General features: G+C 37.8%; 1 long non-coding RNA gene across 1 annotated transcript; it reads right to left on the bottom strand.

Moving 5' to 3' along the window:
• Positions 1-10,087: 10,087 nt before the first annotated feature.
• LOC120322550 lies at positions 10,088-11,269 on the bottom strand. The gene is made up of 2 exons (XR_005562320.1): positions 10,927-11,269; positions 10,088-10,262 (listed from the first exon to the last, which is right to left on the bottom strand). It is a non-coding gene; the product is annotated as an uncharacterized LOC120322550 (long non-coding RNA).
• Positions 11,270-25,830: the final 14,561 nt, after the last annotated feature.

The following is a 25,830-nucleotide window of genomic DNA, read 5'->3' as shown; positions in this document are numbered from 1 at the left end:
AATAAGCTCTAATGACTCATTGGCTGGTTTCCTGTGTACCTGAGGGTGAACTGAATCAGGTCCTGTCAACTTGGATGCATTTAATTTATCCAAATATTTTTTCACTGCTTCCTTTTTTTTTCCCCTTTCTTTTTTTTTTTTTTTTTTATTTTTCCCAACATCATGGCCTAATCATCATCTGTCCTTCTCTAATTCTGCTGTAATGCACAAAATTTTTTAAACCAATGACTGTTACACTCTTTTAGAGGTTTAGATTCATGTATAATAAACATCCCATTTTAGATGTACATCCCATTTTATGCATTATATGAATGTACATTCCATTTAAACCCTCAAGATGAGCTTTTACAAGGGACTTGAATGATTTTCAAATCTTACAGTTACACTGAGAAACAAGGAAATTGCATTACTGGGGAATGTACAGTTACTGAAACTTGTCTGTGATCTAATAGCAGCTGACAATACACTTTAAACAGGAGTAAAAGTGAAGATATGACATACCCTCCATTCCCAAAACCTTCCCATGAGTAACTAAAAAGTATGCTTAATTCTAAGCATGTAGGTTTTTAACTAAAACCCAAATTATTTGTTTTTCAATGTCTGAATGAGTCAGTTGTAAAAATAGACTGGAGTAAATACAATGTTCATTCTCACAAACCAAGAGACTACATATAATAGATTAACTGGATGGAATCCCAGATGGATTAAAAAAAAAAAAACGAAATAATTTGTCAAAATTTCACAAACCACTGCGGTTAGGAAGATGTCCAAAGGGATGGATTATCTTTAGCCTTAGTAAAATGTTGACTGTTTGGATTTAAGCTTTAGCTGTATCTTTATTGTGTACATTTTTTAAAAAAAATCCAAGCACTATTTACAGCGATTTTAAAATTTTGCTACGGTTTTTACTTTGGAAGAGCAAATAGCGGGAAGCACTTGGAAACGTGTTGTTTTGTGGGATTTTGTTCTTTGTTTTCTATATGCAGAAGGGATTTTTATCTCTGTGTGGGTCTTCAGTTCAGATGCATCCTGTATTGCTCAATTTAGGCAAACTGTTTGTTACTATGGATTTTCAAAATTGCTCAATTTTCCCGACTTGTGCAAGAATCTCCCCCTCCAACCTTAGCCAGTTTTTCCGGGATTTCTCATCTGGTATGCAATGCATCATTTCATTTAATGGTAGCAAAGAGAGTGTGCAGTGTTCCTAACAGTCCCAGAGATAATTTATGGAACAATCAAAATCCTCAAGGACAATTTGTGTACAGCCAATACTGACTCAGCAGAGTCCAAGGCATCTTTTAAAAGTACCTGTAATCACTGTTTATTTTGAGCACAATGTCTTGCAAAGGCAACAAAATTTGAGGAGAACGTCTTTGGCTTGCTGTCATTATCTAAAATTGTCGAGACAGATATGTAGTCTAGAATGCAGAATTCATGTATGAATTTAAGCCTCATTACTCTGAGAACAGATTTAAAAGTAATGCCTGTATGTGTGTTTATAGGTGAAAGGTTCTCACTCTGAATTGACTCTGGAGAACCTGCACAGTGTAATTGCCTGAAAAATATCAGTTTACTGCAACTCAGAAAGGTCCATGAGAAGAGAGAGCAATGCAAACACCTCTTCCCTCACTTCATTGTGTCTTTCAGTGGTAGAAAACCCAACAGCACAACGTTGCCTAAGTTGTGGGTGATAATATTGCTAGGTTTAGCAGTTATATTTCAGGAAAATTCTCCCAGGCCTTTTGAAGGTCTCCTTTGTGATTAGCAACTATTTAAGTGGAAGAAAGTGATAACCCATCACACTTCACTATCTTTAATGCATGTTCTGTATTTTGTTTTGGGCTACACACCATTAACTGTGAATACACATCTTACTACTCTCCCCGTATCCTTCGTGTGCTGTAGACTGATCCATCAAAGGCCATTCCTCAGCCTGAACTGTCTGTGCCATGAATCAAGACTGTTCTTCTGGGGCCTCTATTCAACTTTTAGATTTCCAGCTGATTCTGTCAGGATGGGGTCTTCCTGAGACAGCTGAATTATTCTGCTTTGCATCATATTCTGGACCTTGTAGTTTTGTTTTCATTAGCTAAAGCTATAAAAAAAACCTTCTGAATGTTTTGTTGTGCAAATAATGGCTGGCTGAAGGAAGCTGAGGGTCCTGACTGGCTGTGGATGTGAGAGATGCAGATTTAAGCCTTGACTGAGAAAGATCTGGAATAGGATCTTCTGGCTGAGATACAGCAGGGTATTTAATCTGCATCGTTCTAAATCATTCCAAGTAAGGAACCCTAACCTGGCTTTCACCCAGTCTAGGATATGTTTTATCTTTTATAGTGTCTTTTTTGCATTTTTGCCCTGCAATCAGTATGTGCTATTGAAACAGAAATGTTGTAGCTCTGGTGAAATGTCCCCATGGCAGAAATGGCTCTGTCAGTATTTTCTCCTTATTTGTCAGTATTCCTGCATTCTGTTGGAGATCCCGGCTCCAGAAGCACTGAACCAGTGATGCAGTTCTGCAGTCTGGGTTAGACTGTTACCACAGACTGTTTTACAACTTCACAAGTCCTGCAGTCAGTTTTGAATGCTTAAGTCATGAGTTAGAGACCTCTAAAATATTGAGAATTCCAGATGCTTAGGGATGCGTTTGCTAGGAGAGGGAATACGAATATCTGAATTCTTGTTGAAATAATACTATGGCAGGCTAAAAGATTTCTCATGTAAATGCTGATATTTAATTTTTTTATTTCATATTCTGTTTTAAAGGTAAGCAGTACTTACAAGTTTGTAAGTTAGGGAGTTGTCTTAAGTCACAGATCACTAAGGGCATTTTAAATGTCCCGTGCAGTGGTCTTCTCTTTTCTAGATGGGAAAGAGGCTGTCCATGGAAACAAACTGCCATTCCTTTCAGTGTCTGTGTACCTCTAAAGATCAATTCACTCACGTTCTGCACAGTGGGGTTGCAGGTCCAACCTCCAGCATGGCAGATCTCAATACAGGGTGTCTTTCACCTTGCTTTTGGGTCAATTTGTTTCTGAAAATTGTGCCCTTTGCTAACAGTATGTCACTGTTTGCTTGAGCTTATTCTTGTTGGAGGTAGACGCCTTCAGAGTCACCCACTTAGTCTCTTCTCAAAAAACTGATCTCTCTCTCCCTTTTTTTTTTTCCTTGTGGAAGAGAAAGGATATACTTTAGTTTATGAAAACTTTGTTTTACACCAAGACAAAGGGAATGTTCACCTTTCTCAGCTTATTTAAAATTCGTTCTTGGATATGTAGCATGAGTGACTGTAAGTGTTGGACTCATTCTGCCACACTGATTATGCAGAGGATTATTGGAGAAGATGTCAGGAGACAGGGCTGCTGTGCCTTTTTGTAAGGGTTAATGGACAGTAAAACACTGTATAATAAGACAGCTATTATACAGAACATAATTCCAAGTGTAGATACTGTGACTATGCTACATTTATATATATATATGATGAGGAAGAGGTGAGAATTATTGCCCAAACTACACAATAAAAGTGCTCGCATTTTCAAAGTGATTCAATAATATATTTCTGAGTGAAGGGAGAGGCTCATATGCATGCGATTGTATTTTAAATGAGACATATTCTTCAGTTGTTCCCATCACCTCCATTTGTTTATGTGTGCTCTTAGAAAATCCTTAGCCAAAAAATTATCTGTGTGCTAAGCAACAAACTCATAGATCAACGTTAAATATAATTAACCTCTTTGTCTTTAATTGCAACTCGGTGTCTACTAACAGCTTCAAGCACTGTAATAAGCAATTTGTATTCTTTTCAATACTGTCATGTTTTCAAAAGTGACTTAGGAGCCCTAGGACAAGGTTTTTCCAGTATTGATTTCAAAGAGAGACAAGTCTTACTGTAGCTTTAGGTGAAAAAGAACTTCAGAAACACTAATATAAGTCTGTTTTTAAAAGTTAATACAGAGATCCTAAATCACTTGTTACTTTTCTATCTTCTAATTAGTTACAACTATCTTCTAATTAGCTCATTTTGCTTATTAGGTGTTTTCTCTTTTTGTGTAGCAAAGATTTCCACAGAATAGTAATTGAAACTCTTTAAAAAATAGAATTTAAATTATGAATATGACTGTTAGGGAAGTCAGCTCTTTAAAACAGGAGACAGTGAAATATTATTGAAATTGAACTCTAAACTGTGAAGGACTTCACAGAAATAATAACAGGACAAGTTTGTGTTAGGTAACAGAAGCCCAAAGGCAGAAGCTGATGTATTATAAAAGACAACATTTGTGGCTCATTAGATAAAGTCACAATTCAACCCAGCATTCAAACACATGGTGCTGATGGGGAAAAAGGCATGTAATTAATCAGGTTGTATGGGAGACAGCAGACGATTAAAAAAACCCCTCAGATCTGGTCTATTTGGAGAGGAGTGTGGTTTGTGAAAACCACGGGATGCACAAGCCATTTCAGAACAGTTTGACACAGCAATGGTAAAGACACAATCTCACACAAGAGTTGGTATTTCTGTGGGTTTTTTAGAACTTTCTGCCTCAGGTCTCATAGACCCCGTTGCACTGGGTACTTTTTATTGGTGCATGTTTGTAAAATACCTGCTCAGAGAACTCTCTGACTAAACAAAGTATTGAGGGGCACAGAGGCCCCAGGGGATGCAGCAGAGCTGTGGCAAAGTGAGTTGTAAACTTCAGGCTGTAGAGAAATCCTCCCACCAGTTATCTCAGCAAGGAGCAAACGCTGCTTTGTTCACTTGGTGCCTGTTCTGACAGACCCAGGCTGCTCCACACAGGCCTGGCTCTGGGCATTCAAAACTGAGGGGTCTTTGGAGCTTTGAACCTTTGCCCATTCAGGGAAAGTGAGGAAAATGCATTGTTCCATATAGGAAATCCCAGGGAAAAAACCAATTTCTGGCTGCTGCACTTGATAGCAAGTATTTATTAACCCTGCAGCCTTATTCTTTGTCAGGACTGTCACGTTTGTGCTTATTGCTGAGGTTATTTTTGAACATTAATCGGATGTTTAAGTAACCTTATCCAATGCTCTTTTGCTGCTTCTTTTCCCTTGGTTGCTTTTCTTTTCTCATTCTCTACACTTCTAATAAATATTTCAAATTCAGTTGTTGCTTTTTATTGCGCTTTGGTCACAGAAGACAGGGAGCTTGGCTTAATCTGCACTCTGGAAGGCAGATAAGCAAAAAAAGAAAAGAGCAGAGAATTCCTGGGTCAGTGGTCTTGGGAATAATGGCAAAACTACAATACAGCAAAAACTCCTCTATAACTCTAACTTCAGTCAGACTGCAATGGTGAATTATGATTTCTTTGGCAACTTATTAATTTAAACTAAAAAACCCACCACAATAGAATTATCAGAGAAAGGATGGAAGGGAGGGCACTGTGATTTAATGCAGAAAAAAAGAAGATAATGAGGATTACTTCTGTTTTCAACACACTTTTAAAATATGTTTAATATTTTTAAGTCACTTTTGGCCTTTTGGCGATTGGCCCGTTGTTAGAAAATTAAGAAGTAAGACTCACTAATGTGTTTGGTGTTTTATAAAAGGACAAAAATGCATGCATGGAGGGATGAGTAAATTTGGTGTTTATTGCTCCAGCATAGGATTCAGAAGCAGGTGATGTGCAGGGATGCAATGATGGGTGCAAAGTGTTCCTGCTGCTATAGAGCTGCTGTGCTGCCACCAATGTTAAGCGACACCAAAATACCCTTTTTATGTATCTTCCTTAGCTTCCTTTTAATCTTCTTAAATAAGTATCTCTGCATTCTCCACTGCCATCCCTCTTTTCAGTAATACAAACACAATTACTTTGGTAGCCTTGTTAAAAACAGTGGATTTTTCTTTACCCCTCAGCTCACATTCCCTTTCTCTCAGATGCATTTTTACCTGACGTACATCAAACAAACAAACATCCTCACACCCTCTAGACCAATGGTCAATCCTTACTTTTATTTGTTATTGACTTCTGATTTGTCACATTTGTATTTTTCATGAGTTTTTAGATTAGGGAATGTATTTTCACTTTAATATCTGCAAAATTAAGTGATTTTGTTAAATTGTAATCTTTATGCCTGATAACTTTTAGAGAGGCAAAAAAGGCTTGGATGCAATTTCTGTAATTGTCAAATTATGTGTTATTTGGAAAGCACAAGACACTGAAAAGAAGAATGATGCAGTAAATCACTAAACAATAGCTCTGGGTGTATTTAATGAGGTGATATTGCTCTGATTATCATCTCATTTGTTACACCTCTAACATAAAACATACACCAAAGATTCTCCTCCCAGACTGAAACTGTGATAGTGTTTTATTCTTGTGTAAAGGAAGGACAGTTCCTCCTGTTTGAAAAATTCTGCAGTATATTACTGAGCTAATTCATGTAGCAGTCCAGAAATGGTAATGAGAGATATATATGCAAATGAATAATAATAATAATAGTAATAAAAAGCTAATTGCTGGTTCGGTGTCCAAAGTGGAACATAGAGATTCAATGAGTTTACAGTGGCATAGAGATATTTTTTTCCCAGATTAGTTTGTGTCTTGTACACTCCACTACAGGCATTTTAAGGCTTCAAAGGACCAAGTAATTTTAAAATGGCATCCAGACTTAGATACTATTGATGCTGTTGTCATGTGATTCTTGCTTCCATGGATAATTATAGTGGATTTACTTTAATCAGATTGTTTTGTTGAGGCTGGTGGGGGGGAGGTTAGTGGTGATGAATGATAGTTCAAGTTCCTTTAAAATTAAAAAAAAATTAGAGACCAATTATTTTGTCAGGAGTTCAGTTTTGTCAGGAAATGTTATGGGCTGAAAGCCCACAGGTTTAATCTGTGTGTCAACAGGTGTGCAGCCATGAGCACAATGTTTGCCTCCAGTTTTGTGTAGCTTTCTCTTGTGTTCCGAGACAGAAGTACAGAAAGTGTGTTCAGTGACTGTGCCAAAGGAATCCTACCCTCTGCAGGAAGTCAGAAATTCCTGTCCTAGAGCAGTTGAAATGTCTCCTAGATGGAAGTGATGCTTGGTGCAATCTTCCTAATATGTAGACTACAACTGTCTTTGAATGGATTTTGTTGTGTTGTCTACATCCCAAAAGGTGAGGGGAGAAGAGTGTGGATATAACTGTGTGTACCCACATGAAGTTAATTTGTTCTTGATCTCTCTCAAGTTCTTTAATTTGCCTTGAATCTACACATGTGCATTCGAATTTCCAAAACCTTGAAGATGAATCTGTGGCCTTTTCAGAACATTGAAGTTCTGGAAGTTTTTACCTTGCTTCTTTGTTGATCATCAAGAGAAGAGAGTTGTGCCTTGCTGTTGGATCAGGTATTTCTGCTTCAGTCACTTTAGCCTAACAAAGTTTATATTTTTCCTTCCTGTTCTCCAGCTGTTTATTTATAGGTAAAATATATTATCTAATTTGCTCAATGTCCCTGAATCCAGACAGGCCACAGGGAGAATTTATGGTGGGGGAGATCATCCCTGAGCAGATCTGTAGTTCAAGTGAGTTTTTTGCAGGTGTTCTATTATGCTGCTAGGTACTGTGCCCCAGTGACCTTGATCTGCAAACCCAGGAGCTGGATTCTCCTCTTGCCTATTCAAATTCGAAACTCTTGCTGCCTGTATTTTTCTACACTACTACCACAACTTTCTACAGCCAAAGTACCACATAATATCTTCTGATGTGGGAGTGCTGTTCAATTCAGGCTTCCCATTTTCCAGAAGTAGTTTTGTGAGTCAGTTCTCATCACAGTGTTATGTGAATTGAATGAATAGAGCAAAAGGAGAAAAGAGACCCTTAGAGAAGTCAGTGGTCTAGCTGCAGATGTAGGACTCTTAGATATCCTTGTGTTATAATGCAAGTAATTTCCTGGGGATCATCTGATATTTGTCATTTTCAAGCAAAGTAAAATACCGTATTTCCAGCATGATCTCTTATGAGTCAGCTGCCAGCACCTCATGGTGATAGGTTGCATACACAGAATTTCCTTTCATGCTTTGATGAGAACAGGAATCAAGACACTACTTATGTGTGAGGCAGAAACCTTGACATTGCCCTGAGTGGTTGCAGTAAGCTGCAAAAAGGAATTTTGTGCTGTGAAATAGGGGTGGGGAACCCTCTGGATAGCATCATTATCAACTGTGTGTGATTCTATTGAGATTGCTGGTGTAGGATAATGGAAAGTTTGATATGGTACAATTATGTGTAAATAAACTCAATCTGCTGTGACATGAATGATCGCTCAGTGTCAGAGCTGTAACTGGGGAAATGATTAGGCTGCTTTGCCATTGTGAACAAAGACAGGCAAAGGCTGTGAAAATGAAGGCAAAAGCTCCAAGTATGAAAAGAGGAAATAGTTTAAGCATAAGAGAAGAAAATACCAATATAGAGTAAAAAACAATTTTACTGCCCAGGAAACATTTCAAAAATAATTGCTGTGCTTCAGGATGATTAATGAAACCACAGCATTCTGCAGAATAAGAAGTGATGCTGGACTAACAGGAGTTTGTTTGGCGTATCATCATCTGGAGACATGAAACATTAACATGAGTTGCATTAATTGTAGGACTAAATATCCTCTATACAGATATCTCCTATCTAAATCCTTTAACCTAGCTCGAAAGAAACTTCTACCTAAAGAGACTTTATCAAATTCTCCAAGAAAAAATACCTGATTGTTTTAAGAGAAGAAATTTTGCCTTTTGTATTCTCCGGTGTCAAAATGGAGGGTTATTTTTGATTTTTATTTTTTTTGGGAGGGGAGCTTCAGAGTGTTGCTTTCTTAATCATATCCTTATAAAATGGGCACAGGCATAATTTCTTGTTCCTTGTCTATCTGTACAGATTGCAAGCTCTGTGGGTTTATATTTTGTCATTCTGCATTTGTCTGTGGAACGTTGCTTCTAGAGTAGAAATTTTCCAAATGGCAAATATGGCCCATTAGGCCAGTATGTCACACAGGTATAAAATCATTGTTGATTATGATTTGGAATAGTTCACTTAAAACTAAGCAACCCAAGTTAGTTTACAAGGCTGCTCTAATGTAAATGTTTTCACAGAAAGTTTGATAATTTTTGTTTTCTTACTTGATATGGTCAGACATATTGTGAAGTTAACAATTTTCTGACAGTCTTCACTTCCCAAACAGTAGGAAAATCTTTCTATAGTTGCAACAAACTGTTAAATATCACATTTTATCTGATGTTTATTCATGTTCTTAGAAATGTCTATTATAGGCAACAATGATTTTTTTTGGTGTAACTCTCCCATAAATCCCGTCTCATCCTATTTCTCCCTATTCTATGGTTCTCTGGTCTCTAAGAAGGCAATGGTAGCTCTTATCCAAAATTCTCAAGTACATATTATCCCCCTTCTTAATTTTTTGATCGAAGCATTAATTGGAAAGGTGCTGAAAATACTTAACTGCATGAATAAAAACAGTAGTTGAATACAAACCTACAGCTATTATGCTCTAATAATCTCTTTAGCAACAAGGCATGAATTATAAAATGATAATTTATAGCTAACATGGTTTAAACACAAGGCCAAAAGCCAAGTGTCATCGCCAGTGCCATGGATGAATTATTGCATCGTCATTCGAACTCTGAAGCTGCTTGTGTGATCATTATATGATTATGAAAAAGAATGAAGAGCATATTCATCAATGTAATTAGTTTCTTTTTAAAACATAATGCACATGGAAATATGCATTTTGCTGCATCATCTTGCACTGTGGAAATAGAGTTAAGTTTTATTCTGAAAATTAAGTTATGCGGTGCTTGAGGAATTTCTGCATTTCAAAATAACAACTCACATGGTTATTTTCCACTTAGACAAGTGTCAGAATGAGATGGACCTGAGATGAAGCTGCTAGCTGATGTGAAAAAAAAATATATCTCTTTGTGGATTTTTCCTTTGTATTCTCTATGGGTTTAGCTTTTGGAGATTCATGTCTTAGGCACCCCAGTCTTTAGGCGCGTACCCGCTTTAAAAAAAAGCACAAAATCTAAGTAAAATGTCATGATATTTGTCTTCAGAGGTACAACAAGTACAAACTCCATCAAGTTTGAGAGAGTTAGAACCGTGGGGTTTATTTTGGGCTCCATCACTTCAGTGTTTAAAGTCCCCTCACTCCCCACCCTCTTCCCAACATCTGCACGTGTCCAGCTCCAGTCCACATGGAGTTCAAAGGGCCTGTATTGCTGCAAAGTTGGTCACAGTGCACTGAAAGTAATGACAGCTTGAGACAAAAAAAAAAAAAGAGAAGAAATTGGAAGTAAAAGATGTGATGTAAAGCAAATAAACCCCACAAAGAGCAGCACTTCAGATATTGCTATCTAGTTAGACTATCTTTTTATTTCTCCCCTTATTTTTGACTCTGTGGGTGTCGGTGGCTGAATGTACAGCTAAACATCCAACACTTTATTTCCTGCTTTGTTTTATATGTGGCAATTGGACAGGAATTCCTAAAAGGTTCCTTTTTATTATGGATTATTCCCAGTGAACACCCTGGCTGTAAGCACTCTGTGACAGCAAGGTTATTGTAAAATGGCTTTTTTTTCCCTTTGAAGTAGAACTGGAACACCGAGAATAACTTTTATGAGGCCTTGTGGGAATCTTGTTCTTTATGAAACTCAGTGATTATGTTCAGAGGTTGGAATAAATGTTCCTGTGAACTTTTTAAAAATAAAAGAAAGGAGGAAAAGGAATGAGAGTATTTGCAGTATTAAGGGTCAGGTACTCTATTAGATGTAGTTTATTGGATTCCCTGCCCCAGCTCTCACCCTAAACTAAGGTCAGACATGCCTGGGAACTGCTCCATAGAGCAGGGACTCTGGGGGTCAAGGAGTATTTTCATCAGTCCACCCAGGCTAAGGGAAGGAGTTTGAAAGGGCCAGTCCAACCTGGTGAGTCAACAGATGGTCACAGAATATGTGCCAGGGGTTCAACTACTTCGACCATGGGACTTGACTTGGTGAATCTTGGTCCTCTGGGGGCTGGTGGGGTCCATGTGGCAGAGAAGGGGAAGAGCATCTTCAGTCACAGGCTGGCCAAGCTGCTCCAGAGGGCTTTGAACTTAGGTACCTGGGGAGAGGAACCACAATCCATCCCACTTCTGCCAGATGGATGACAGTGCCAGCAAGAGGTGCCCAGAGGGTTCACAGGTCGACAGGAGAGCAGCTGAAGAACAGCACCAAGGAATTCTGGCCACTCCAGCCAGTAATTCAGCTTCACTGGGGGCCCAGCTCAGATATTACCATGCAAATGCACAGAGCATGGGGAATAAACAAAAGGAACTGGAGACATGCACACACCTGCAGGGCTGTGATCTCATCGGCATCACAGAGACATGGTGGAATGGCTCCTATGGTTGGAGTGTTGGAATGGAACAATACAGGCTCCTTAGGAAGGATGGGTAGGGGAGATGAGGGAGATTATGTCCATGACAACCTGGAACACATTGAGCTCCGCCTGGGGATGGATGAGGGGTCAGCCAAAAGCTTAAGGGTCAGGATTAAAGGAGGGGCAGGGGCAGGTGACATTACAGGAAGAATCTGTTACAGGCTACCCAACCAGGAAAACTGAGCAGGTCAGGCCCCTCTAAAAACAGAGAGGAGCAGCCTCATGTTCACAAGCCCTAGTCCTCCTGGGGGACTTCAGCCTCCCTGATACCTGTTGGAGGGTCAACACAGCAGGGCATAAACATTACAGGTGGCTCCTGGTGTGTGTTAATGATTCTAACTTCCTTCTCCAAGTGATAGAGAAGCCAACAAGGAGAGGTGCTGTGCTGGACCTTGTTCTCACATAGCAAGGAAGAACTGGTGGGGAATGAGAAGCTCACGTTAAGCTCCCTAACTTAGACTCCAGAGAGCAGACTTTAGCCTCTTCAGGGATCTGCTTGGTACAGAATCATGGGCTAAAGCCCTGGAGGAAAGAGGGGCCCAAGAAAGCTGGTTATTAGTCAAGGATTGGCTCCTCTGAGCTCAGGTGAGATGCATTTTAGCAAAGAGGAAATCAGGCAAAAATGCCAGGAGGCCTTCATGGATAGACAAGTTGCTCCTGGAGAAACTCAGGCACAGAAAGGCAGAGTTCTAAGAATCTAAAAAAAGGATCTTTTGCAAGATTTTTAAAGGAGAAATTTCAGTCTGCTTCCTTTTTTTTTTTTTTTAACATAAAAAGATGGGAATGAGTGAATGAGTGAGTGATATAATCCTGCCCTAATTGATTCCAGTTTGTGAGAAAGTGCTGAAGAGCTGAACAACAAGCAAAGGCTAGGTAATTAGCCTGTTATAATTTCAAACTATAATTTTCTTTAGACTTCTGTGCTGTTAAATATAATATTCCTCTTGACTAGGCCTTTATGTTTATAAAGGCACAGAAGAGAGATCCTAAGGCAGGAGAGCAATGCAGGAAGGGCCTTTGAGAGATGTGCAGGGAGGATACAGCATTTCATTGCCATGCAGCTCATCAGCCATCTTCCATCTGCATCTGCCTGAATGGAATTCCTTATGAACCTATGAAAGCCCTCAAGAAGTGAAGGACAACACAGGGATGAAAAGAAATAGAACATCTCAAAAACAAGTTTCATCTTTTCCCACTGTTCACAAAGATTAATTGAAATACAATTCCAGCAAAATCAATGAGACCCTGTAAAGCACCTTCAGAAAAATAAGTGCAGAAATGTTTAGTTACAGGAGTAGAAGACTTTGTCTCCTGATTATGTGACATGTGGAAAAAAATACAAGGAAAGAGGTAGGAGGAAAAAAGGCCACTTATACCAAAAATCTTTTCAACTTCTTGTCATGCTCACCTGTTTTCTGGCTCTGGTGAAAAATAAAATATTTGCTGAGCTGAGGAACATGACTGAGTTCAATATGCTGAAAGAATATGCTGACGTGTCACATAGTTTCAGGGCTGCAAAGGCAGGATGGTTAAACACCCAGTGGAGTGTGTTTTCAGAATATACAGTTATACATGGGGCTGCATTTTCATGGGAGATCTTAAAAAGCAGGGAAGGCAGAGAGAGGAGAGATTGTTAGCACTACTGACTGGAAATTTAAAGAGTTTTATTTTTGGTTTAATTTTTAAGAGAAATATAACAGTGGGTATAGTACCTGTCTGTGAAAGGCACTGACAGTAGTTAGGGTTGTGGCAGGCCACTAGTCACTCATTTAGGTGCAGAGTCAGTCATGAAGCCTCTTAAACATGTTTTTTCCTATGCAGAAATTCTGACTTACAAATTTTGTACTGTGAGCAGTCATTTCTCTCTCATCTTATCTTAACAAGTCAGATAACAAGGGAGTTAACAGCTAAAGAGTGCAGTAGAAATGCAGGTTTTGCTGTGCTCATGCTGGTGAATGTTACACTTATTTTTCCAGGACTGATTCTCCCTGTTCACTCAGAGATGTAGGGCAGCAGAGGAGTTTTCCTGGATACAGCCCCAGTTATGTCCCATGAAGTTGATGTATTTTAGTGCAATATTGAAAGTTAAGCATGTACTTGAAAGTCTGAGGATCACTGTGTTTCAAGCCACCAATTCAGAGGGAGTGAAACCCTTACATCAGACATTTCTTTGTCAGCTTGTTCACTGGATGTAAGACTAATAATATGGATTTCATAAGTTATTTGAAGTGTGTTCTGCTAAACAGCTGGTGTCTGTGCCATGCATTAGCTGTGTAAGAGCAGCTCTCATCTGGAAGTTGCCCTATCACGAGCTTTTGGAAGGGAAAACCTGCTTTACATCGTGTTCATTGACACATACAAGAGAGAAGTTTGGCTGTGAAGCTTTGCAAAGAGACACACAGAAGTCTAATCGTGTAGATTTTATTATCGCTGTGATAAGGCAAAATAGCTGCTAATAGATGCTGCTGCAGGCCTTGGGTGATGCATCATTGGTCACCCTCTGTACCTTCATGTTTGTGAGCTGATGAGGCTCTAATTCATTGAGTCCTCAAGAGAGGGAGCCAGTGGTGCAGCAAGTGAGTGAATTCTGCTGCTTGCTGACAGCACCAATCTTGTTAAGCTCCTCTGTTGTTGGAGGAAGCAAAAAGAAGTGGAGAAACAGTGAAGGAAGATCATAAATTCTAAATTATTCTCATGCTAGAAATAAAATGTTGGGTGCTGTAAAGTATGTGGCATATTTTTTGCTCTTTTTCTAACAAGTTTGCAATGGTGGAAGTTTGCAATGATGTATTTTCTTTCTTAATAGGACTTGCACTTTGCAAGAATGAATCACTCATGTGCATGTATTTCCTCAGTGGTTAAGTTGGTGTATGAGACAGATTTAAGGTTCATTCTGTTTTAAAGGTACCTCATGGGACAGGTGAGTTTCTATGGATTTCTACAAAGCCTCTGAGGAGAATCTTCCAATATTTTTGTTTATTTGTCATAATTTTTTCTCCATTATGCCTATTTCCATGTATATTTTATGTAGGTTAACTTTTTAATTTAAATGTTCTTGATATTTTTGTAGTAGGGATGTACCCTTGTGGGATTCTACACATATATTTGCTTTTGCCATAAGTGTCTTACAGGATGTGATTTGGGGAATGCAAGTGAGCTTGGTATTCAAGGTGTGAACGTGAGTTTGGTCTCAATAACAGCAACTACACTGCCCTATTTTAGAATGTATAAACCCTTCCTGAAAACTCTTTGTTTGTATTCTCTTTGCTTCTTTCAACCTCTTTGGGCCAATAAACATTTGCAAAACAATCACCCTAATCTAAGCTAATATATAGTGAAATTACTCCCTCTGCTTTTAGTGGATATGAAATGTACAGCTATAGGTTATACTGAAACAATATGAAGAGAAATTTTTGGTATTAATGAGAATGTTGTTGGCCTTTGACCTCAATTTCAGGTTTGGAAATCACTTCCCTAGGAAGCATTGTGATTATTACCATATTTTGGGTTTTCCTTGAAACACTTCTAGCAGCAATAATATTATCAGAAGGGTAAAATTCATTAGAAATTTCATCTGGAGATCATGGCAGCTTGTGTTAAAAATGTGTTTTCATAATCTCTTCACCACAACAAGGAGTCTCTTTCATATGCTGTCACTTGCTTAAAACGGTCTTTTTTTTCCACTCAGCTTTTAGATATTCAGCGATGTAAATTTGTTGCTCGTTTTCATTAAGAGCAAACATTCCTCTTTTGGTAAACTATTCTTACAACTGAAACAGTTTTTTAAAAAAATCGGTTGGTGCGTTTGATTTGCCAAAGTTTTGTGTGCTTGGAATTCCAATTTAATTTGAGCTGCAGCAATCTGTTGGCTGACTCTGAACTCTGATGAACACGAGTCTCTAGGCATGTTTGGAAAAGCTCATGAATTCGCCTAATGAGCTGTCGGAAAGGTTCCATCAATAGTGTCAAAAAAACTTGTTTAAAGACCCTCCAGACGTATTCAAGAAGCTTGAATGAGCAAGGGCTAAATACAAAATGAGTGCCATTGGGCTAAATATTTCCGGAAAGGTCTTTTGCTGCTGATAAAGGGAGAATTAAAGGTCATGCTTGAACATTTGCTTTTGAGGGGATATTTTTGAAATATGGATTGGAAAACGTAGCTATTAATAGCTTCCCTGTTATCTCTGGAAAGGACTATATGAAGGTGGATCTGATGATTTCCTTTTTTGCCACAATACAAGGGTGGATAGAGCCTTTGCTATTCTCCATAAAACACAACGCGGGGTTTGAAGAGTACATAAAAAAACCCAAACTTCTCTGTGGGGTTCTTTGAACCCCACAAACCACTGCGTGAAACAGAATTGTGATACATGGTAGTGTTTTAATGGATCAGCAAGGCAGTGGAGATGTAGAACCTTCAGCATTTCCACAATGTCACACATAAGACTGTGTAAGAGGAAGACTCCTTTTGACAGTTCCTGCTCTAAAGGAACTGAAAGGCACGAGGTTATGATCTCTTCATGTGTCACTGGCCTGCTGCTCATCTGGGAATTCACAGAGAGTCAGTAAATCCTCTGCATTATTCACAGCACAAGGGTTATGGCACAGCATCCTTCTGGAGCTTACAGGGCGTGTGGGTACTGTACAGGGTATATTCTCAGGAAGATGTAGTAGAGTTATCTGCTGTTAGTAACAGCTCTGTAAATCATTTATAACTAAACCTATTTGACTGGCTAATACCTTGAGTTAAAGAAACAGGCTTCTCTTCTCTAACCATATGTCAGTAGTCTCACTGCTGTCATTGATAGAAATACTCCAAGTCTGTGAGAAGAAACATATGTATAAATATTTGAAAGCGGAAGAGCAAGCACTGGAATATTTACTACTGATGAGGCAGTGAATAAAATATCAGCTCCTTACAAGCCAAGATATAGGGCCCAAAGAGATTCCAGGAAAGCCCAAAGCACATTAAAGCTACCAAATTCTAAGATAATTTAAATTTTTATCTTCTTTATTATTAGCAGGTAAATATTAGTCTGCAACACAGTGAACAGTCAAATAGATATTTTTGATTTGAGTAATAAAAGATGGTTTGTATAACTACCTCATTTCGTTCTTGCTTTACTAACTATAAATGCTAATTTTCAGAGACAAAACCTGAGGTTTATTTCTCATCTGCAACATACAACACTATTAAAATTCACTTTAAAATAACCTACCAATGTTATAAGCAGTTCTGAAAGCAGTACATTATATTTAAGGCTGAAAGGAGAGACTAGATGTTGCAAAATCTTTAGTATTATGTGCATTGCCAGCATAGTTTCCTTAAATCACACACATATGTTTTCCTTCTGGCTAATCTGCTACTTTCAATACTTAGGAAAAAAATGATGAGGGGAGATAAAACTGTTTTATCTCTCAAGTTTTCTGGTCAAATTGCAAATGAACTAAAAATTCTTGTTGGAATTTATGGTGCTAAGTTCCAATTTCCTTACAGAAGTAACGTAGAGTTTGTAGTAACAAGGGTCATACTTGAATTTTTGACAAATCCTAGGTAATCTGCATCCAAACTGTAACAGGTGATTGAGAAATACGAAATGTTCTTTGGATGGGAAGCAGGTATGACTGGAATGGCTCAATAGGTACTGATGCTTTGTCTGGGAGAGAAGCAGATCACTGGTTAGATGTTGAATAGGTGTTAACATACACCTATGTTCAAATTAGGTGTGCCATTAAATCTCTAATTTATAAAAATGAAGATGTTTAAAAGCCAAGATTTTATCTGTGTTCCACTGTAAACATCTCATAGAGGATTTTTTGCAGAAGACTTAGAGAAGGTCAGATTTTCATGCCTGAAAGGAGGTTGTAGTCAGCTGGCTGCAGACAGTCTTATCTCCCAAGTAACAGGTGACAGGACAAGAGGAAACAGCATCAAGCTGCAACTGGGAAGGTTTAGGCTGGATATTGGGAAAAATTCCTTCACCAGGAGGGTTGTCAAGCACTGGAACAGGCTGCCCAGGGAAGTGGTGGAGTCTCTACCTCTGGAGGTATTTAAAGACCTGGAGGTGTGGCAGTTGGGGACATGGGTTAGTGGTGGACCCGGCAGTGTGAGGTTATTGGTTGGACTAGATGATCTGAAGGGTCTTTTCCGACTGAATTAATTGTATGATTCTGTGGTTTGTGAGCACAGATGTTTCACAGCTATCTACATTCAACTTGTGCTGATGCAAAAGTTCCCAATTGTATACATCTGTGAGCAGCTAAATATGCTCAAGATGCATGTGAAAAAGATTCTTTAGACCTTTGTGTCTTTATTTTCTCATTGGTACAGCGATGCAACTGTACTGTGAGCTACATGTATAAATTATCTATTTATTTTCTAAATGTAAACAGCTTAACAATCCTTAATGAGATTTGATTCACAGTAAAAATGGGCTTTCTTCCTTCACTCTTCTTAAATGCAAAGCACAGATTTTTGTCTTAGATTTAGCCAGCACAGTTTCTTATGTGTTGATAGCATTGTTCCAATTAGTCAGAAGAAATTAATGTTTCATTAAATGCCATCTACATATAGAATTACCCTCCTTGAACCTGTAACGAATAATTGCCTTCCTTTTAATTGAAAATGGGAGAATTTCAGTGGACATTATTTACACCACAGGATTTGATGACAATCTATCGTCATCTGGTGATTATGTCTATCTGTCTGTGTCATAACTACATCACATCCATCCAGCATTAACATACCTAATTCCTGTCACAGTAATCAATTGACTCTCTGTTCTGTGGACTAGCAGTATGGATGCTCAGATATCCAAGCTGGACAAGGCACTCTCTACACATATTTTGTATGTGTGTATGTACAGAAGTGGTTTTTTTCACTAAAAGAAGTAAAATTCACCACAAAGAAATGCATGAGGCATTGATGGAACTTGTAGGTCCTGGATCAAAACTTTTCATGTCACTGACTGTGTCTGCTCTCTGAGAAGGAGGTTGAGAGCATTACTCAAAGGCAGGTTTCAGAAGTGTCAAGAATATTATCTGAATGTGAAGGATAAACAATATTTACTGGCTATTACCAGATGGATAGACTGGTCCATGATCTGCCTGTCCTTTTTGAAGAGGTGATTAGCACCCCTCCCTGGGAGTATACTGTTAAAATTGTTCCTAAAGTAGTTGTCAACATGTATTTAGTGGGTTTAACAAAACAATTAAGTCTGTAGATCTTCATGTCACTCAAGCTGGGTGGTAGTTTTTCTGCTCTTAAGTCATGGGGTGCTGCTGTCAGGGCATGTTTTAAATTGACCTTCGTTTAACTATGGAAGGGGTTGTAAGATGTGGGGCTCAGTCATTAACCAGAGACATGAGCATAAATATGAACACTTTTTTCACTTTAAAAGGTGTCTGAATGTTAAGATTCCTTGCTCTATAAGGTATGATGACAGCCTGTAGCCTGTAATTACAGTTTGTGTATGTGCAGGTCAGAAAAGTTTTCTCTTTAATACAGATGGAAATCTAGAGTAGGTAGTCAGGTATATTAGTCTTCCACCAATCATATTGATCAATGCTTTATATTTAGAAGTAGTTTCTGTTTTGCTTTGCTGCTCTTTCCAGAAAGATGTAAGGATTTCTTTTTTGTCTTTGATGCATCACTGTCATTTAGATCAATGTGATGAATTACTTTAATTTCAATAAGTGTATGTATTTGGACCTGTTGCAGAACACCAGAATACATAACTGTATTTTTTTTTTTAAATATCATCTCTGCCATTGGAAAATTTTGCTGCCTTGCCCATACCCATTAGAAAAAACAATTTCAGAGTTCTCTTTGATTCTCTGTTTACAGTACTCACACATGCCTGTATACAAAATGGTAGGACAGAAATATTGAACTCCAATAGAGAGCTGGGGATTTAGAGTGCAGTTCTTTACTAGTAAGTGCAAAATACTGCATGCAGGACAATTGAGTGACAGTCCTATGGCCTCCTGGTATCCTTTGGAGAGTCTACTGTGCTCCGTTTAGGCTACACAGGCTAAAGTGTTTGCTGATTTTACCAATAAATGTTTGTCAACACTCATGACAGGGTGCTGGTTAATCTTTGTCCACTTTCATATTTTACACAGTATCACCCACTGATTTTAACAGCCTGACCATCCCCTCAAATAGGAAATCCAAATTAAACTACCCTACATGGGTTACCTGGTAGAGCTTCACTGCCCATAGCAAGTACAGAAACTCTATTCACAGAGCAGTGGAATATCCAAAGGAGGATTTTAAAAGAGATTTAAAGACAAAGGAGTAAGAAAGAAGGAACACAACGTTAACAGTAAAAGAAATTAAAAGGATATTCAGCAATATTTCAACTATGATGTGGTTTTAAGGAAAATAAAGCTTGTATTCCTCCCTTCCACGTTTCTTTTTCCTAAGTGGTGCTGTTTGAGATATTATCCTTACAAAGTAATTTCATTAATAATGTGGGGGGAAGGGGTGGTGTTTGTTTGCTTCTTAATGTTAAGACTAAAATTATCAGCACAGACTGTGCAGGAAGTTAATATTAAACTGCAAACTGACCCTACAGTATGGGAGCACCTGTGCTGGATCACACTGAAGGTCAGCCTGATTCGGTGTCCTGTCTCTGAAACAGGATGTGAAGGAAGGGATGTCAAGTAAAAGAAAGGAAAATACCAGCCCAAGATTATTTAAGTACCAACTCTCCATGCCTTAAATTCTGGCACGAGTGACTGTTGCTTTAATAGGAAAAGGTTTTAAAGAAGGTGATGTTGGCTTTTGTTGACTGTTCCAAGTGTTCTTCTGAGAGTGTTCTGATAACCTTCATGGGCTGATGAACACAACTCATAGCTGTTCCTAAGGATCCTAATGGCTTAAATGAGTTGGAGCTGATAAAACAATCTGCTCTTCAAACAGCTTTCTCTGAAATTCCTGACATTCAGCTGTTACTATTGTTTAATCATTTTAGGAAATTAAAGAGTATAATCTATGCTTCATTACATTGTTGCTGCAGTTATAATTTTCAAAGCAGAGCAAATTAAGGTAGTGAATCTTATCTCACTAGCTGAATACTACTGAAAACTCTTTTCAGAAAAAAACCCAACTTTCTTGACAAAGTTGATCATCTTGAAAAGAGACGCAAAGTTTGAATATGCCTTTCTGGCATAATGTCTTTAATAATTTCATGTGTTTTCTATACGTCTGTTATATCTAAACATCTTTTGGTGTTACTGTGTCCAATTTTTTTAACTTGAATTTCCTAGGACTGTATTCCCGTTAAGATTATAGTTATTACATGATTTTGCATAACTTTTTTTTACTTTCTTTCCAAGGTATCATTGTGTTCTCTGACCTCCCTCAGACCAATAGGAGTCTGATGGAAACTGTTAAATGAATTCTCTCAACCGGAACTGTCACGTTTGAGTTCAATAAACCCAAGGGGAAGCTTTTCTTCTGTGAGTTTTTTTAACTTAGGTAAAGTATTGATATCTGCACCATTCCTGAGGCAATTAATAATAGCATTTAACTACAGTAGGTGTAATGAAGTTCCACCATTGTTTCATTTTAAAAATCTGAGATTAGCTATTTCACATTGTAATTATGAAGACACCTGTCATATACCTCTGCAGGCATTTCTTTTGCGTGCTAGAAAGCCCAAGTCTCTTCTGCCTTTCTATGACTTTGATTGCAGGCAACCTGCAGGTCCACACAGAACTATTGTAAGGCTTTTGCTTGGGTTTTTGATCCTTTCCTGAAGTGTTGGATTCATTTGGGTTTTTGAGCACTTCTGGGTAATTTTCAAGTTTAACTATTTTCCTGTTTCATGAGTTTATCACTGCCCATGTGCCACTAGGATTCTTCTGCCTTTCAGTGCTTTCATTTTAATATTTATCACCATGCACATTGGCCTGATTTTGTCACCTGATTGCTCAGTACTTTGAGGTCCTTTTGCAGTATTTTTGTCAGTCAACCCTCATTTTTTAGTACTCTGAAACACTTTAGTATCATCAGTGTATGCTATTACACCTTTATTTACCTCTTTTTTGCATTCTTTGATTCTTTCTCCATATTAAATATAACTTTCTTTAAACAGTAATAATTTTTAAATCTTAGGAAATGAATATCAGCACCGACTGAGTTTCTGAAAAAAAAATCAGTCTCTTCAGGGCCAAACCCCTCTCTTGTTCAAGTATATCTATCATGGCTGTATAATGTTGGAAAATCTTTCTGAGGGTTGTATCAAGTATTTAGCCTTGTATTCTCAAGTCTTCCAGCTCTCACTCACTTCATTAACTACGTAATGAAAAATTGTGAAGCATTTATAAATACAGCACTAGTTGTTGCCAATTCTTAACTGCTGCTGGTCATGGAGAATAATTTCTGATTGTTGAAAATGGGAACACTGCAGCCTGGATGCTGGAAGAGGCTGAGCTATGTACCTCCCATAAGGCTTTGCTGATTAGGCCTTCTGGTATGTTCTTTGTAGATGTTACTGTGAAAGCAGCAAAAAACTTCCAAGTTTCTTGATTTCAACTCAATAGTGCAAGCAAATGCAGTTAAATAGCTCCCAAATCAGTGGTGCTTACTACCTAAATGGAATATTTGGACTGCCATCACTGAAGAATTTCATTTCATTCTTTGCTGACAAGTCTAGCAAATTTTATTTGGCACTTTTCACAGTATGTAATATGTAGGCAAAGTGTGCTGTGTTTGTAAGAGATGCACCACATTATATGAAATATTGCCTGTCGTTAGAGCCTCCATCAGTCACAGCTGAGTGGCATAAATCAAATAGAACAAATTCCCATTTTTAGAATAGGAATTGTTTTAGCAAGTGCGCCATCACATATACATATTGTGCTGGAAAAAAACAGAAATAGAGCAAGTATTTGAAATGACAAACATAAAACTGCAAACAAAACTGACGATAAATGTCAATATAACAAAGTGTACAGTCTATGTTGTTGCATAAACCCTTAATATAAGCTGATGTGACTTACAGTGAGAAGAAATGTAAGTGTAAATAAATATAAATAGTGGAGTACAAACAAACCCACCAAAACTTTGAGCCAATTTGGCAACTGACATTAAGTTAATATTTCTTATGTATTAGCACGTGATGCACAAGCAGGAATCTTCTTTTGGTGCTCCTCACAAGTAAGGCAAACAACTTTCTGTTTTCCAGCCTTTTCAGATGACACACTGCAGGTTCCAGCTGCACTTCACATACCAGACTGTGATATTTTTGGGAAACACTATTTCAGTAGCAGCTTCAGCTAAGAAAGCATAACTATTGTTTATGTGATTCAGAATAAAATGTTGTGTTCTCAGAGAACTATAACTGTTGAATCTTGTATGAGGTGTTATTTGAGCAAAAAGCCTGTCAACATCTATGAGATGTGAATGTCCATTTTCTTTTTCTTTTCTTTTCTTTTTTTTTTTTTTTTTTTTTTTTTAGCTCTCAATGGGGTGTCTTGCCTTTCATGGACAACAAGTAATGGCTTTTTTCAGAGCTGGGGAAAACTTTAACCGTTTTTTGCCAGCACAGGTAGACATTCTTTGTATACAGATAACAACAAGACAAAATATTTCAGAATGGAGTTGTAAATTCTACTCATCTGTATTTTGTATGGAGCTGGCTGGATACTTTACATCCTCATGAATCTTCCTCTGCCATAATCATTTGGATCTTGTGAATTCACTTCCATGTGAGTTACTGGCATTTCTGTATTTTTCCAAAGGCAGTGCCTCACTGTAATATTTGATCAGAGAACAAATGACATTATTACTGAACTATTTTCAGCTGTGGCAAAATAATTTGAGGGCTGAAAGCTGACGTTCACTGTCAGCTGTTGATGCAGAATGCAAAATATTATGAACATTTTAGTTTTGGTGAAAGTGGTTTTGTATATAAGGGCTTCTGTACCGTAAATGACTACAGCCATAACTGTATTCAGCCTGTATGAAGAGTTCTCCTATACAGATGAATAAATTTTGGGTCTAAGACAAGACTTCGAATAAGATTGGTATGTTTACTGTGAATGTAAATAGTATGGCAGGTATTTACTTGTTTATTGAGCTATTTATTAAAAAGTTGAAAGCGTGGAAGCACTGACAGCTGGCTTTTATTATTGCAATGCATTTATGCAATAGAAGTCAAAATCAACAAAAAATTATTGTAATAGAAATGCCATTTTATGCCATACAAAAACATTAGTGGGAATAATTTTATGAAAGGAAAATATGGACTAAAATTGTGTCTGGCTGATAACATTAAAATACATGCAAAACATTTAAGAATCAATGTTATTTTATACACTGAAGTATTTGTATTAGCAGTTACAAAGACCAACATTCTGATATCAAAATAGTAGTGATAGCTATGCACACTCATTCATGAAAACTGTTCTAAGGAATTTGTGAAATTCCAATATATCAAAACAGGATGGATACCAAAAAAAAAGAAAAAGAAAATAGGCAGTGCCTGGCCTATCATGTAATTGAGCCATTGATTTCAGAATGACAAGACAAAATGCAGTGCATGGCAGCAAGCATTAGAAGTACATTATTAACATTATAGTCTCTCCTATGAAGAAAATAAAATATTAATGTATATGTAAGCACCTTGATATGTGGTTTAGGATACAGATTCAGAGTGCAACTAAATCTTTGAAAAGACCTACATCAACGTGAAAATTTGAGTCTGAATTTTGAAAGGGTTACTTGTTAACTGGAAACATGAAGATTTGGAATGTTTTTAGAAAAGAAAAAGCAGTTTAATTTTTTGGGTTGGATTTATTTTTTTGGAAAAGTCTTGTCTTTGTTAATGTAAGTAGACAGTGAAATAAACATTCAGGTCCACAATCACAATCTTTGACTTGGATCTCGTATTGGTTTATGTGTTGATTTTTGGAGCAAAGTTTTTGCAGCATAATTCTTCTGAAGCTGCTACTGTCACAAGGTTAATAATTGAAAACCATTAACAATAATAGTTGTAGGAGTGGAAGAAAAAAAATCATTTGTGATCACAGCACGCTCCTACATACAAAAAAAATCATTTGTGATCACAGCACGCTCCTACATACATTGACTGTCCAAAGAGGAAAAGAGATATTCAGAGACAAAAGAAACATGAAGTACCTTGAGTCTGTTACAAAATCGATTTAGTAATCAGATAATTGAGCCAAAAGATACAAGGAATGAATTAGCTTTTAAAAAACTTGGCTTTCCTGTCTAAATAGTGAAAGGACTTGGGATAGGCCCTTTTTGGGAGATAAATTTAGTTTGGCTGCAGGTAGATCCGTGACATCCTAAAATTATATACTTCTCTTCCAGTAACTTGCATGAGAGGTCTCTCTATTTTTGGTTTTAGAGAAAACCAGGACTAGTGAGAACCAAACAGATGAATGTTTTAAAATGCACTCTAATGCCTTGCCCTACATAGAGTCACAGGTGCACAGAACAGAACAACTTCCAGAGAAAAGTTGTCAGGTAATTTAAAGTATCTGCATCATTAAAACGTCAGATTTTTCTATGCTGTAAGACAGGAGATTTGAAAGTGATATCAAAGGTACAGGATGAATCGCTGGTTCCACAGATTCTCTCATGCAATTACTAGAAGGACAAGATGAGAAAGTGGAGGAAGATGTGAAGGAATAAATATAGATGACATTGCAGAAGGTAATAGCAGCTGTAACTGGGGGCAGAAGCAGAGAGTAATGATCTTTTAAAGAAATGGTTGACTGCTATAGGTATTTTCTTTAACTGATTTAACTAAGCAACCTGTGTAGTGAGCATTGTGACAAACTGAGCTACAGCAGTGTTCACAATTCTTTGTATATGCAGTGAGATGTTTCCAGGTAGTGGTCTGAAACTGTAAAGTCACCTATGTGTTATCCTTTTAAAAAGCAGCACAGGAAGTAACTCCAAGATATTTCTTGCTATCCTCAGGTGGAGTGCTGAGCCTGCAGACAGTCTAAGCCTAAGGTAGTTCAGGTCAACCCCAGGAAAGGAGATTGCTATAACTTGAAAAATCTGCAAAATCTCTTAAATTCAGAAAGCTGCAAGAAAGTTGGACCTGGATGTACCTTTTATTTTCTTTCATACATCCTTATATCTCCCCTGTCCTGCCACTGCTCTGGATATCTCAGCAGTCTAATAAGAGCTCTCCTAAGAAAACCTGCTTGGCCCACAAAGATTTTTTTGTTAGATCTATGTGCATGCTGCTGACATATGATTAAGTGGTAAAGTCATTGAGTTCCCCCTGCAAACCCAGGTTCTTGCACCAAGCCAAATGGATACAAGGATAGGGAGTGCACTGCTGTTTCAGCTTCTGGACATGGAATGAAGACTATCCATGAGAAGCCTCAAAACAAGTTATAGACCACCAGAGTGA

Source organism: Pipra filicauda, unplaced genomic scaffold (genome assembly GCF_003945595.2).
Source record: "Pipra filicauda isolate LSUMZ 115617 unplaced genomic scaffold, ASM394559v2 scaffold9_size5747161_pilon, whole genome shotgun sequence".
Classification (NCBI taxonomy): Eukaryota; Metazoa; Chordata; class Aves; order Passeriformes; family Pipridae; genus Pipra; species Pipra filicauda.
The sequence above is the reverse complement of the archived record's forward strand: the minus strand, read 5'-3'. Positions and strand labels throughout refer to the sequence as shown.